The following is an 11,802-nucleotide window of genomic DNA, read 5'->3' as shown; positions in this document are numbered from 1 at the left end:
GTCGTTGTACGTTTATCGGTGCGCGCCCCTTCTAGCGATCCCCATTGCACGACAAAGAGCCAGTGTTTGCGTGTTATAATACATTTATTCGTAATTTTGAGCACTACTCGCCCTATCCAACGGTATGGTTAACCATTTGTGTACGTTAATTGACGAGCCCGGCGTTGGCGGCATAGACTCATCGTCGGACTCGTCGAACAAGTGCAACTCGTTCGAAACCCAGGCGACGGCTGCATTTTGTTCGTCCCGGGTTACTGCAGCATGCTCTTGCGTTTCATCCCGTTTATCGTCCTTGTCAGCTTGCTCGTCTTGTGGTGGCCCCACCAACGGTGTCGGTGACAACGGCTTCTCTTGTGGTCTCAAAGGCGTCGTTGTTGGCAACGGCTGCGGCTTCTTTCTCGGCACTCGCCGTATACTCTTCTTGAGCAAATGTGCCGCGCGCGCTTTCTTGGCCTGTAGTACAACTTTAGACGGAGGCGTCCGACACCTCGAAGCGCCGTAAGACGGGCCAACGACGTCCAACTCCTCCGACTCACTTTCTGCTTGCTTCTTTTCGTGCGGTGATTTGTCACGCTGTGATGATGTGTCGTTATCGTGTTGCGACGACTGTTCCGCTACCTCCTCTTCTCGCGCCACTTCGTGTTCTTGGCTCCATTCTTCCGAGTGGTTGTTCTCCTTGGGCGATTTGGGGAGCACGGAACTTTCGGTGCCGGCTGCCACGCGCGCGATAAGATTCTCGAGCTCGGGTAAAGCGGTGAACGGCTTGCGTTGCCTCTTGGGTTTGCTTGCGGCGGCAGGTACACGATCGTCGTTCTCGTTTACCCTCGTAGTGCCAACCTTACTCTTCGGGCGGTCGGCTCCGATCTCTGCGCGCCGTTTCTTCTTGCGCTGCTTCTCACCACCAACAACCAGCGTCGTCGGTGGCCGGAATGGGCGAAGCTTGACGGGGGCCTCTTCCTGGGCGCCTTGCTCCGAGTGGAGCATGTCGGCCCGCAGCCGCAACAGCTTTTCGCGGCCCAGTGAGGCGCGCATCTCGAGCTTGGCAAGGCGTGCATGTTCCTCGGACGAGGGCCGCTTGCCGCGAAGTGTCTGCCGCATTTCAACCGTCTTCGTGTATTTTCCGAAGAGCCCAGTCGACAGTTCGAATAGGGAGGCGATGCTAAGGTCCGCTTGAAATTCGTCAACCGTGGGTACGTACGTTGGCCACCCCGCCTCGAATGGCGAGGCTTTGTTAGCGTGCATGTGCATTAGAGTGTCGGTCACGTCCTGCACGAGCAACGCTACCAAAGTTTCATAGTCGCGGTTAGTGCGGGGCAGTTGTAGAGCCATGGCCAACGTAGCATACCTATCGGCGATGACGGGCAGCAGCGAACAACATCGCTTCGGACCGGGGAACAACTGGGCTGGCAGCAGCACGTCGCACGTTTGCGGGGTCTTGCCCGGGGCCATGAACATCTTGTCCGTGGTGAACGTACCGCCGTCCTTCCCGAGTACGCGCACCTCGTTGGATGGCGTGTGTACGGCCGCGGGGCACGAGATCGAGGGCAAGCGGTCTTGACGCTTGGCGTTGGCCGCACTCGCCGCTCTCCAGGCGCGCGTCAAGGCCCGCACGGCGTCGTCGAGCAACGAAGCGGCTTGCGTCGCCCTGGCCGATATCTGGGCGGGGCTCGTGGTCGCCCCGCGCACGGCGTCCGTGGTTTGGATGACACAATGCACGGCCTCGTTGGCCTGCTTCATTGCCTCGACGCTAGCTGCAACCAGGGGCAGCTTAGCGAGCTCGACGAGCGTGTTACCGATGTCTTCCCCGTGGCGTCGCAAACGGCCGGAGGCGCATTCGATTATCCGCAAGGCTGCGCGCTTGCCCTCGGCCTCGTCGTCTTCGGCATCGGCGGACACGGCCTGGCTCTCCGCGTACGCACCAAGAGACCTGAGCGCCGCGTCGATGGCCGCCGTCGTGGATAGCTTGGTGTTACTCACTATGGTGTGCGCCGCTTGCTCCGCCATAGCCATCATACGGACCGATGCGTCGAGTACGGCACTTGTGGCTGCGCGGCTGGCGTTCGGGGTGGTGCGGATTTCATTGAGCATGGCTCGCACTGTGCGCTGGGCCGGGTGTAGATGTCGCGCGATCTCGATGCCGCAGTCGGCCAGCACTGTGCTCCTCAGGAGAACTTCTTCCGGAACCTCCATATCAAAATCGGCCATGTCGGGTAGATTCTGTGAATGTGGCAGGCAACGGAGAGCAGGAGGATGTATTACGATCCCCAGACACACCCGTAGCGCAGACGAGATGTCTACACCAACGGTGGTCTGCACGGTGTGCTTTGGAAAAGTGCCGCCGCAAACGAGGCCCGCGTCGTCGTCTGGGAGTAGCGGTTACACGCCTCGCAAAATGGTACAGGATAGCAAGTGTTAATCGGGGCTCCCGATGCACCCACTCTTATACACAAGCGGTGGTGTGTCTATTGCGCGACTCCGGAGGCAGGCGGCAACGCACGAGGGAGGCGCAGCTGCGACCTCCTCTACGGTCTTTCCCCCTCTCCGCGTCCGTCCACGGAGCGGTGCAAGAAAACGCGGGCCATCGCGTTATACGGGTAGTCGTACCGCGGCAGCGACGGCGGCAACGCAATGGAATCGCAGCAGCAGCAGCAGCCCGGCCCCGAGGACATCGTCACTCTGCTGTACGCCGTCTTCGACAGCACTGGCTGTGATTCTACCGTGGGGCTGCTTCAGAACGAATGCTCCGACGTGATTGCCCGCAACCCATTTCTAGAACAGGCCTTGTCGTTTGTGCATGAACTGCACAACACGATGGCCCGGGCTGCCATCACTTACAATGCATCGAGTGCGCCCAACGGCTCGCTCGGCTCGGGCGATGCGCTGGCCAGGATGCGCGTCGCCGCCGTCTCGTCCATCGTCGAGACGTCGCGGTCCGGAGCAGTGCGTACTACGGGCTGGATCGACGCGGCCGACTGGAAGCGACTGTTGATGCACCCTTACATCCGAGAAACGCGTAGGACCGTCATGACAAACCACTGCCTCAAGCCCTCCTCGTCTGGTACGGCTAAAATCGCTAACCCGACGGCGAGCGCTTGGATCAACACGTTTGTCAAGGATGCGCCGTTCGTGTCGTTTGTCCACTTTGCTTATTCCATCGGCCTGCACCAACATCTGTTTGCGGCGTTGCCCAAGAACACATTCACGTCTTGGGCCACACGTTTCGACAAGCACAACTTTGGTACGGGAGAACGAGCTCGCAATGTGGACCGCAAGGACCCTCTAGTGACACAGGGTGAGGTGTTCTGCAACGAGTATCTTGCTCAAGTGGTCGGAGCCTCTCGGGTAGTGAACGTGGAGCTCGAACCAGTGAACGCGCACCTTTCGACCCAGTCGTTTACTACTACAGCTCCGTTTGTCCCTGACACGTCTGCATTGACTCGTACGAGCGCGGCCATGAAAGAAGTGTACGATCTGCCACCGCCAACTGTTCGGACAACACACTACGACAACGAAACGTGCAGAAGCAGATTGAAGGCGGTGCTCACCATGTTTGTGGATGACGCCAAGGAAGATACTTTACGGCGCATTATGCAATGTTTGCACACTCCGTGACGCACAAGCAAGAACACAATAAAGAGCATTTACAATTCTTTATTTGCCGCCTACTCTTTTGCATTTTCACCGGGGGCTTCTTTGGAGGTTGACGGCTCGGCTTCTGGCATTTCTTCATCCGCATTTACATCCGGAATAGTTTCACGCTTTTCCCGCAAAAGCTCGGGTCGATTATAAGGAGGAAATATTCCGTCTTCGCCGTCAACGGCGTAGTCCATAAATTCGACAAACAGATCGAGTTCCTTGGCGTCTTTAGCCATGGCCAAACAGTTCTCTATGTCCATATTTGTGGACAACAACTCTTGCAGTCGACCCACGATGCGGAATGAGCCGTAACAGCCGCCCGTACAACCGTTTACAACGTCAGCAGATGCACCCCCGACCATCTGTATGTAACGAGCCAGGTTGCGTTTGCATTCCGCGATAGCCATCAGTTTATCGTCGATGTTCGTTAACTTAATGGGACACGTGGTGGACTTGCGTTTCTCGCGCAAGTCCTGTTCTTGTTTGATGAGCGTGTTGCGAGCCACCTTAACCACGCTATCGAGTTCGACAGACGTGTTTTCGACAAGTTCGAAGTCGGATTCGTCGTCGTACATCGTAATGTAGGATGGTGTGGTGGTCTTGAGCACACGTACCATTGACTTTTCGGGTACGCGTTTCCTCAAGTTAGGGTCTAACACTTTGTACAACTTGGCTGATGCGGATGGGTTGGATTGTACTTCACGATCGTTCTCGAGATTCTCGCGTAATACGTCGTAAAGTAGAGAGACACATTTAAGTATGCCTATCTCGTTGCATGGGACCTTCACCAAAATACGCGCTTCGGGGATAGAGGCAGAGATTTTCGCGTTGTCGTTGTCCTTTCCGTTTTCAGCTGCATAGAGTTTCTCCACTAATATAAAATTATCGCGGATTGCGATATTGTAGCCCGAAAGCAGAGGGTACTCTTCGTCTACACACTGCCGAACTGCTAGGGGTGGCTCTAAGGTGATATCAAATGTCTTATCGGTAGTATACGTATCATAGATCTTCTCTATTACATCTTTCTGTTCAGATATAATACCACGCTTGTAAAAATATTTCACCACCGCGGAGTATCGTTCCTTGGTGCTTGTGCGCATCACATCGCTTACTCGATTACGCGCCGCGAGGATCTGTTTCCGTAGTCGAGTGAAATAATCGCTAGGCAACTCTTTGCACAAGTAGCGGCACGATGTCTTGTCGTGGTAAAAGCGTTTTCCGCCGTCCTTATCGTCTGGCACCCAGCTTTGTGTATTGAGAAAATGCACATAACGCATAAAGAGCAACGGCAGTGGCTGGTCGCGCCATCCGTTGGGTTTCAGCAACTCGTCCGTTTCTCCCAAACCGCGATTTTCCAGTGACGCCTTGACATAGCTGTGTTGTACGCTATAGGTCGTAATGGTGAAATCAAATATGCTCATGAGGACCTCGATGGGCGAATACGAAAGTAGCGACATTATGCGATGCAAAGTGGCAAATTCGATCTGGAAAGCGGCCATCATACTCTGTGCAATATCAGCCAGTGTGTAGGCAAAGTACAGCTCGAACGACGATCGCATAAAGCCGATGCACGCAGGCCACGATTCGTGGTCCTGGATCTCCCTCAACGAGGCCATGTTGAGCATAGTCACCGGATGCATACCGAGTAGTATTCCCCACTTGATACCACTCAACTTCTGACGGTGTGCATACGCGAGACGAAACAGTGACTCGATCGTGTTGATTTGGTGCGCGTTGGCAGTACCATAGTGGGGGACTTTGTTTGTCAGCACTGTATTGTAAGCAATGATGCGCTCTTTAGAATCGACCGAATCTCCCACGGTTGGCTCGTTGGTAGCGATGATACGCTGCTCGTCGGCCACTGCTTCACGCATCATCTCAACGATGGTGTGCAGTTCGATGTTGGAATCGCTCGTCTCGCCACCGAAAGCTTTAGATTGCATAGCGTTGCAACCTATCGTCTCCTTGTTCTGTGCCAGCTGTGTCATGCGCCCCAAATATACATCGCCGTCGCGCAATAGGTCCACCCCGGCGGGCACTCCGGGGCGCGGCATGCTGAATTTAGCCAGCGTCTCTTTCACGCCGATTGCCTTCACGCCAAAGGCACCTTCGTGCATGGCGAGCACCTCACGATCCTGCTCTGGCATCATATCGGCTGCGCTCGTTATCCTAGTGGGTTGCTTGGTGCTGGCAAACGCCTCTTCGCTCAAACTGGTGGTGGAGGCCTTGTCCGGACTCGTGTTGTATTGGATATCGTACTCGCCCAATTTACGGCGATCCGAGGCAGACAGTGCCAAATTGTTGTACTGCTCAATCTCAGCCTTACTCATGTAAGGCAAGGGGACGAGCACCGCATTGATGTCTTGCAACGATGCGCTGTCGATGTTGGTGGTGCCCACGATTTCGATAGCACGATCGTTGTCGCCCACCGTGCCCAGCACGCGCATCGATCCGGGGATTTGCACGCCACCAGAGAGCAGCGGGGGAAACATGGGCGACCACTCGAGCGTTGGGAACGGCAGACTCGTGGCAGCCGACGAAAGTGACAAGAGCGTGCGGTAGTATTCCGTGATCATATTATCGCCGTGTTCTAGTTGCAGTAGACGGTGCTTCTGCAACTTGTCCACGTACGTGGCAATGAGGCGCATGGGCTCGGCGACACGCGGTAGCATTTCGCTGTCGTCCCCGTAGTTGCAGAACACGTACTGTTTGAACGCCGCACAGGACGTGCCGACCTGCGAGTCGAGATCGTGTAGAAGCTGCATGGGAACGATCCCCAGGTCTAAGTTGCCCCGCTTAATCTCTTCGCACAAGGCGTCAAACAAATTGGACACGCGATTATAAAGCGCGTGGTAGAGAAACGCATTGTTGGCCGCGTCAATGCGACCGTACTTGAGGAACGCGTCGTACTGCACCTCCACGTAGCACTCACACAGCGAAAGACACGTGTAGCGCTTCTTGACGCTCATGGTGAGCGGCATGCCGCACGGGTAGACGCCCGTGCGCACCACGTCGAGTACGCGATTGAACACTTCCAGGTTGCTGTATACGTCGTACTTGTCGGCCCGGCACTGGACGTAAACGCGGGTCAGATTCTGCAGCAGGGACAGCGCGAGCGTGCTCGTCATGGCGTGAGACCGAATCATGGCAGAGATGGTCAGAACGCGCGCCTCGTCCGAAATGAACGTGTTGTAAAAGTCGCGCGGACACAGCAGCTGAATGCCCAGCACCATCTTGCAGGTAATGAAGCGATACATCCCCTCGCGATTGAAACGGTGCAGCATTTCGTCGTTCGAGGCGAACGGGCAGGAGAAGACGATATTGCGTACACGCGCCGTTTCGGTTAGCTCCATCGTGAATTGCACCGTGTCGTCCATGTCCATGAGATCGAAATTGTGTATCAGCCGATTTAGGTCGGCAATCTGCGCCTGCGGGTAGATACGCGGCGCGTTGTTCCAATTCAACACCTGCCTGATGCGGTCAAGGCGCTTGTCCAACACGGTGTCGTTGCAGGGCAGGAGGATTTCGCGCAGCAGCATGATGGCGTGCAACGAGAGCCACCGCTTGTATGTGGGGAACACCGAGTGGATGTTGACGCCCAGCACTTGCGAACCGAACTGCGTTTCGGAGTCGACCGCGTCCATGAACTGCTCGATTGGCTTGAGAATCGAGTCGGCGTCTAGCTTGCTCGTCTGCACCACCACTTCTTGCGGCACGTTTAGCGACGCGGTGATGTCGGGCACGTTGGCCAGTGCCGAGATCCACTCGAGAAAGTACTTGAGCTTCAGCCTCCACCCGTTCTCCTCCTTGGGCTTCATCAGCCGGGGGAACTGGTCGTACAGGTAGTCGATGTACACGTTCTCTTCCGAGGTCTTTGAATAGCGACTCAGCTCTACCGCGAGCCTGGCCCCGATCGTGTTTACGAACGCGGCACCCGAGATGATTCCTGTGCGGCGATCCGAGCCGTCCACGAGGCCGCCGCCGCGCATGAAATATTCCGACATGTTTGCTTCGCTCAGCGGATTGTAGTCGATGTTGAATATGCGTGAGAGCTTAAGGATGTCGGTGTTGGTAATGGAGGGATACGTTTCGTGACCGACCAGATCCGGTGTTTCAAACGTAACGTGGCGCATGCGTTTGGCCACGTTACTGGTGTGATCGTTGGCACGGTCATTGCGCCGCTCGTACGTCTCTATGTACGAGGCGTGCAGCGCACTAATGTCGTTTTCGCCGGGTTTCGGTCGAGACATTATTACCCATGCGGCACGCAAAAGAAGCCGCCAGTTTTTTTTTTGGGGGGGGGGGGTTTAAAGTCGGCGTGGCATATCGAAACACACACACACACACACACAAGACACAACGTACCCTGTTTACTACGTTTATTCAAAGTTGTCCCACACCCACTCAATCAAGCGATCGCGAACGTCCGCCCGTGTGAGTTTGTCGTTGGCGCTCACGCGCCAATCACCATGGGCGGCAGCCAAACATTGTTTAAGATCATCTAGGTTTCCGTCCACGCGACACATCCGTACGGTTAACAACTCGCGCATGTATTTGCGCTGTTTAGGGTTGTCGATCTTCTCGACCATTTCGACGAGCTCGGCGTTTTCGGGAAACATGTGTTTGTACAGCCACACGCAACGCTCTCGCGAACTGGCGTCGGCCAACGGATGTTTCGCGGTCAGCTCTTCGTCGCCGCTACCCGCTACGCCCAGCAACACGTCAACGTCTGCGCGCTCTTTCTCGGACATGTCGGCTCGTGTGCGCGGCCTGTGCTCGGGGCAAGTGTGGACGATTTCGCTGTCCGATTCCGACTGCTGTGGAGGCGGCCGAGGAATGCCCCTGAGCAAACCTCGCCGCCCGGCGCGACGCTGCCGACGTCGCCGACGCCGCACTTTACGCTTGCATTCTGTATCGCTACTTTCGCTATCGCTAGTGCTACCGTCACTGGCACCACTGCTCTTCTTAGCTCCTGGGTCCGACGCCATTTCTGCTCTGCGCGGCAGCATGCGTCTCCGCTGGTCCATCATGCGTTTGGACATTGACAAGGCGCCGCCGCTATCGGTGGCGGCTTCCTGCGCGAGCGCGAGTGTATCGACTAGCAACTGACGATGCCGTTTCCGTCTACTAGCCCTGCTGCTGCCGGGGCGACTAGTCTCCGTCGCTACTGTCGTCTTCGCTGGCGCTGCCGCTGTGGTCGTCATATTCGGGGTCGTAGACGTCTCCGTCATCTTCCTCTTCCTCCTTTGTCGTCGCGTCGGGAGGCGGAGGCTCTGACTTTTGTGCCGGAGCGGGAAGCTGGATGTCGTCGTCGGCCTGCGACGCCGAGCTCGCCGTCGGACCGGGCGGGGGCAGGAGTAAAGCGCCGTAGGCTCTACGTTCTGCCACCGACTGTTTCACGGTAAACACCCAGCGAAGGAAGCGTTTAAGCGACCGTCGATGGTGCCGCGCTCGGGGGATGTGGAACGCGGCACACAGTTCGGTGATGGGCTGCGGCAAGTACTCCGCCTTGGAGAAATTAGCGCGCAACTTTGCGCGGACGGCACTTGTAAAGTTTCGCACGTCTGCATCGGACGCGCTAGGTTTCTGCAAGGGCGCGTACACGGACTCGGGGATGCCGAGTAGCTCGGCCAGGTGAGGTAGTTCGCGGTCGAGATCCATTTACCACATGTGATGGCCAGCTCCCTCCGAGGTTTTGCCCACTACGCCACTATGCCCGGCACAGCCGGGATGGAGGAATCGCTGACTAATGTTCCGGCCGAGGCAAAGTATTCGGAGCTGTGCGGCAACGTCTCGACCATGCCCGCCGCACCGACAACCACGGCGGCGCGTTTCACGTACGCCACGTCAACGGCATGCTCCAGCGAGTTACTGTTTCGGTCGTTGGTTAGCCGCATGATGTCCATCATGTGATCGGCTATGAGGTTTCGCCGTTCTTCCGAAGCGGGCACGTCCCGGAATACGTTCTCCAGGTACTTCTTGCACACGTTGCGGTACGAGTCGCCCACCTGTATGTCGACCATGTTCTCCTTGAGAATGGCGTGATACAGTTTCACTTGTGCCGTCGGGTCGTACATCCGTGGCCGTCGGTGCATGTTCTCCGGCATGTCGTATGAAAATTTGATTACGTTCGACACGCCGCCGGCCGCGTACAGCTGATTGTACGCGTCCAGGAGCAGCAGCATGGGCAGGTTGATGAGCCCCCGGTCGCGGTCCTGCACCTCGCCGTACGCCGTCACTCCGTCCGAATAGACAAAGCGCAAGAGCGTGCTGTACAATTGCGGTTTGCGATAGAAGAGCGCGTGCCACACGAACCAGTAGCAGGGGTCCGATTGCACGTACGCATAGTCGGTTAGCGAGCGCGTGAACTCGATGTCCAGGTAGGTCTCGGCCAGCGCCAGGCACGTGTACCGCTTCACCACCGAAATGGTCTCGATCGAGTGGACTTTGCGCACGTGCTTGTAGCGGCCCGAGCAGATCGACTCGACCGCCTCGTGAAACACCTCGGCGTTGGTGTACCCCTCGTTGATCTCGTCCGGAGAGCGGCACAGCATTAGCAGGCTCTCGAGCAACTTGAGCGCCAGGTTGCTCGTCAGAGCGTGCGCCGTAATAGCGCCTGTGATGTAGTCCACCTTGCGGTACGGCGTAATGTAGATGTTGTGGAAATCCTTGGGCTGCAGCGAATACATGCCGAGCACGAGTTTGCAGTACCAGTAGCGCGTCATGTTATTGGTGTTGAGCGCCATCATCTGCGCGTCGTTTGCGTAGGGAACGTTGAACGTAATGTTGCGCCGCATGGCCGTCGTGTTGACGGCGTTCACAAACTCGGGCGAGTTGTCCATGTCGACCACGTCGAAGGCGTGTATCAGCGAATTGAGGTTGTCGATGGCGTCCAGCACTTGGTAACGCGGCTCGCGCATGCTCGCAAACTCGGTGCGCATCTCGGTGAGCGCACTGTCCAACGTTACGGTGCGATTGTACTGGAGGAACTCGATGAGTAGACGGATCTGCTCCATGCTGAGCCACCGCTTGTTGGACGGAAAGCGGTGCGAGATTTGCACGCTCTGCGTGAGCGAAGCGAGCACGGCGTCGTGGTCGATGCCTCGGTACTTGGCAGCGTCCCCCGGCTTGCTCTCTACCTTGTTGGGCAGCTCGCCGCAGACGAGCGCCTTGTTGTACATTCCAGGTACCACGATGGTCGAATCGATGTCGATGTGCGTCATCACGTCGGGGACGCCGTTCAGCATCACCACCCAACCCAGAAAGAAAGTGAGCAGTGTCTCGAACGGAGCCGTTCGTTCGGGCCTCACGTCGCGCAGCGGCTTGAACTTGTCGATCAGTTCGTTGAGGTACGCGTCCAGGCTTTGCGCGTTGATGTGCTGGTGCAGCTCGCACATGAGTCTGTTCACGACCAGGCTCACAAACTGGTTACCCGTCACGTATTTCACGTTCTTGGGGATGTTGAAAATGCGGATCATGTCGCGCAAATCCTCGTTGGTCAACAGCGGATAGTTGTAGTTGACGTTCACGTTGATTGGCGAAAATTTGTCGGTGGTGTCCGTCTTCTTGGCCATGGGCAAATCGGTGTAGATGCCCTGCACTATGTTGCTCGTCATGAGTTTGCGGCGTTCGCGCGCGGCCGAGCTTTCCTGGTCGTGTAGCATGTAAATGTTATTGGTCTTGACGAGCCCAGCGAGCTCGGGATTGCTCACCGCGAACCCGCCCTTGCCCACGCCGACCGCCACGCTCGGCGCGTTCTCGGACTCGGCGGCCGCCATCTCTCTGCTTCTTTTATTCTCGGCCGCCATTGGTTGGTTTCAGAGAGCTGCGTTGATGCCTAATCCGCACCCCGATTATCACCCACAAAGCAAAGCTTGCAATGCCAGCCCCGATTAGTGTATAACCTATAGCCTCTTCCTTGTGATATTTATAAGGCTTCATGTCGTGAATGACTAGCTGTCGGAGAGGTGGGTTTTTGACGAGGCAACGCACGAACCAAAATGGCCGAAACAGAACTGACCGACGCCGTCATATACGACTACTTTAATTCTCTGCGCCAGGACGTCAATCGAGAATGGAAGATCCTCATTGCGGGACCGTCGGGCGTGGGCAAGACAACGCTGCTCCTGCGCCTGCTCTCCGCCGCGGGCGAGCGCTTCGACGAAG

The sequence above is a fragment of the Amblyomma maculatum genome, chromosome 5 (genome assembly GCF_055883805.1).
Source record: "Amblyomma maculatum isolate TAMU_Amacu chromosome 5, ASM5588380v1, whole genome shotgun sequence".
NCBI lineage: Eukaryota > Metazoa > Arthropoda > Arachnida > Ixodida > Ixodidae > Amblyomma > Amblyomma maculatum.
The sequence above is the reverse complement of the archived record's forward strand: the minus strand, read 5'-3'. Positions refer to the sequence as shown.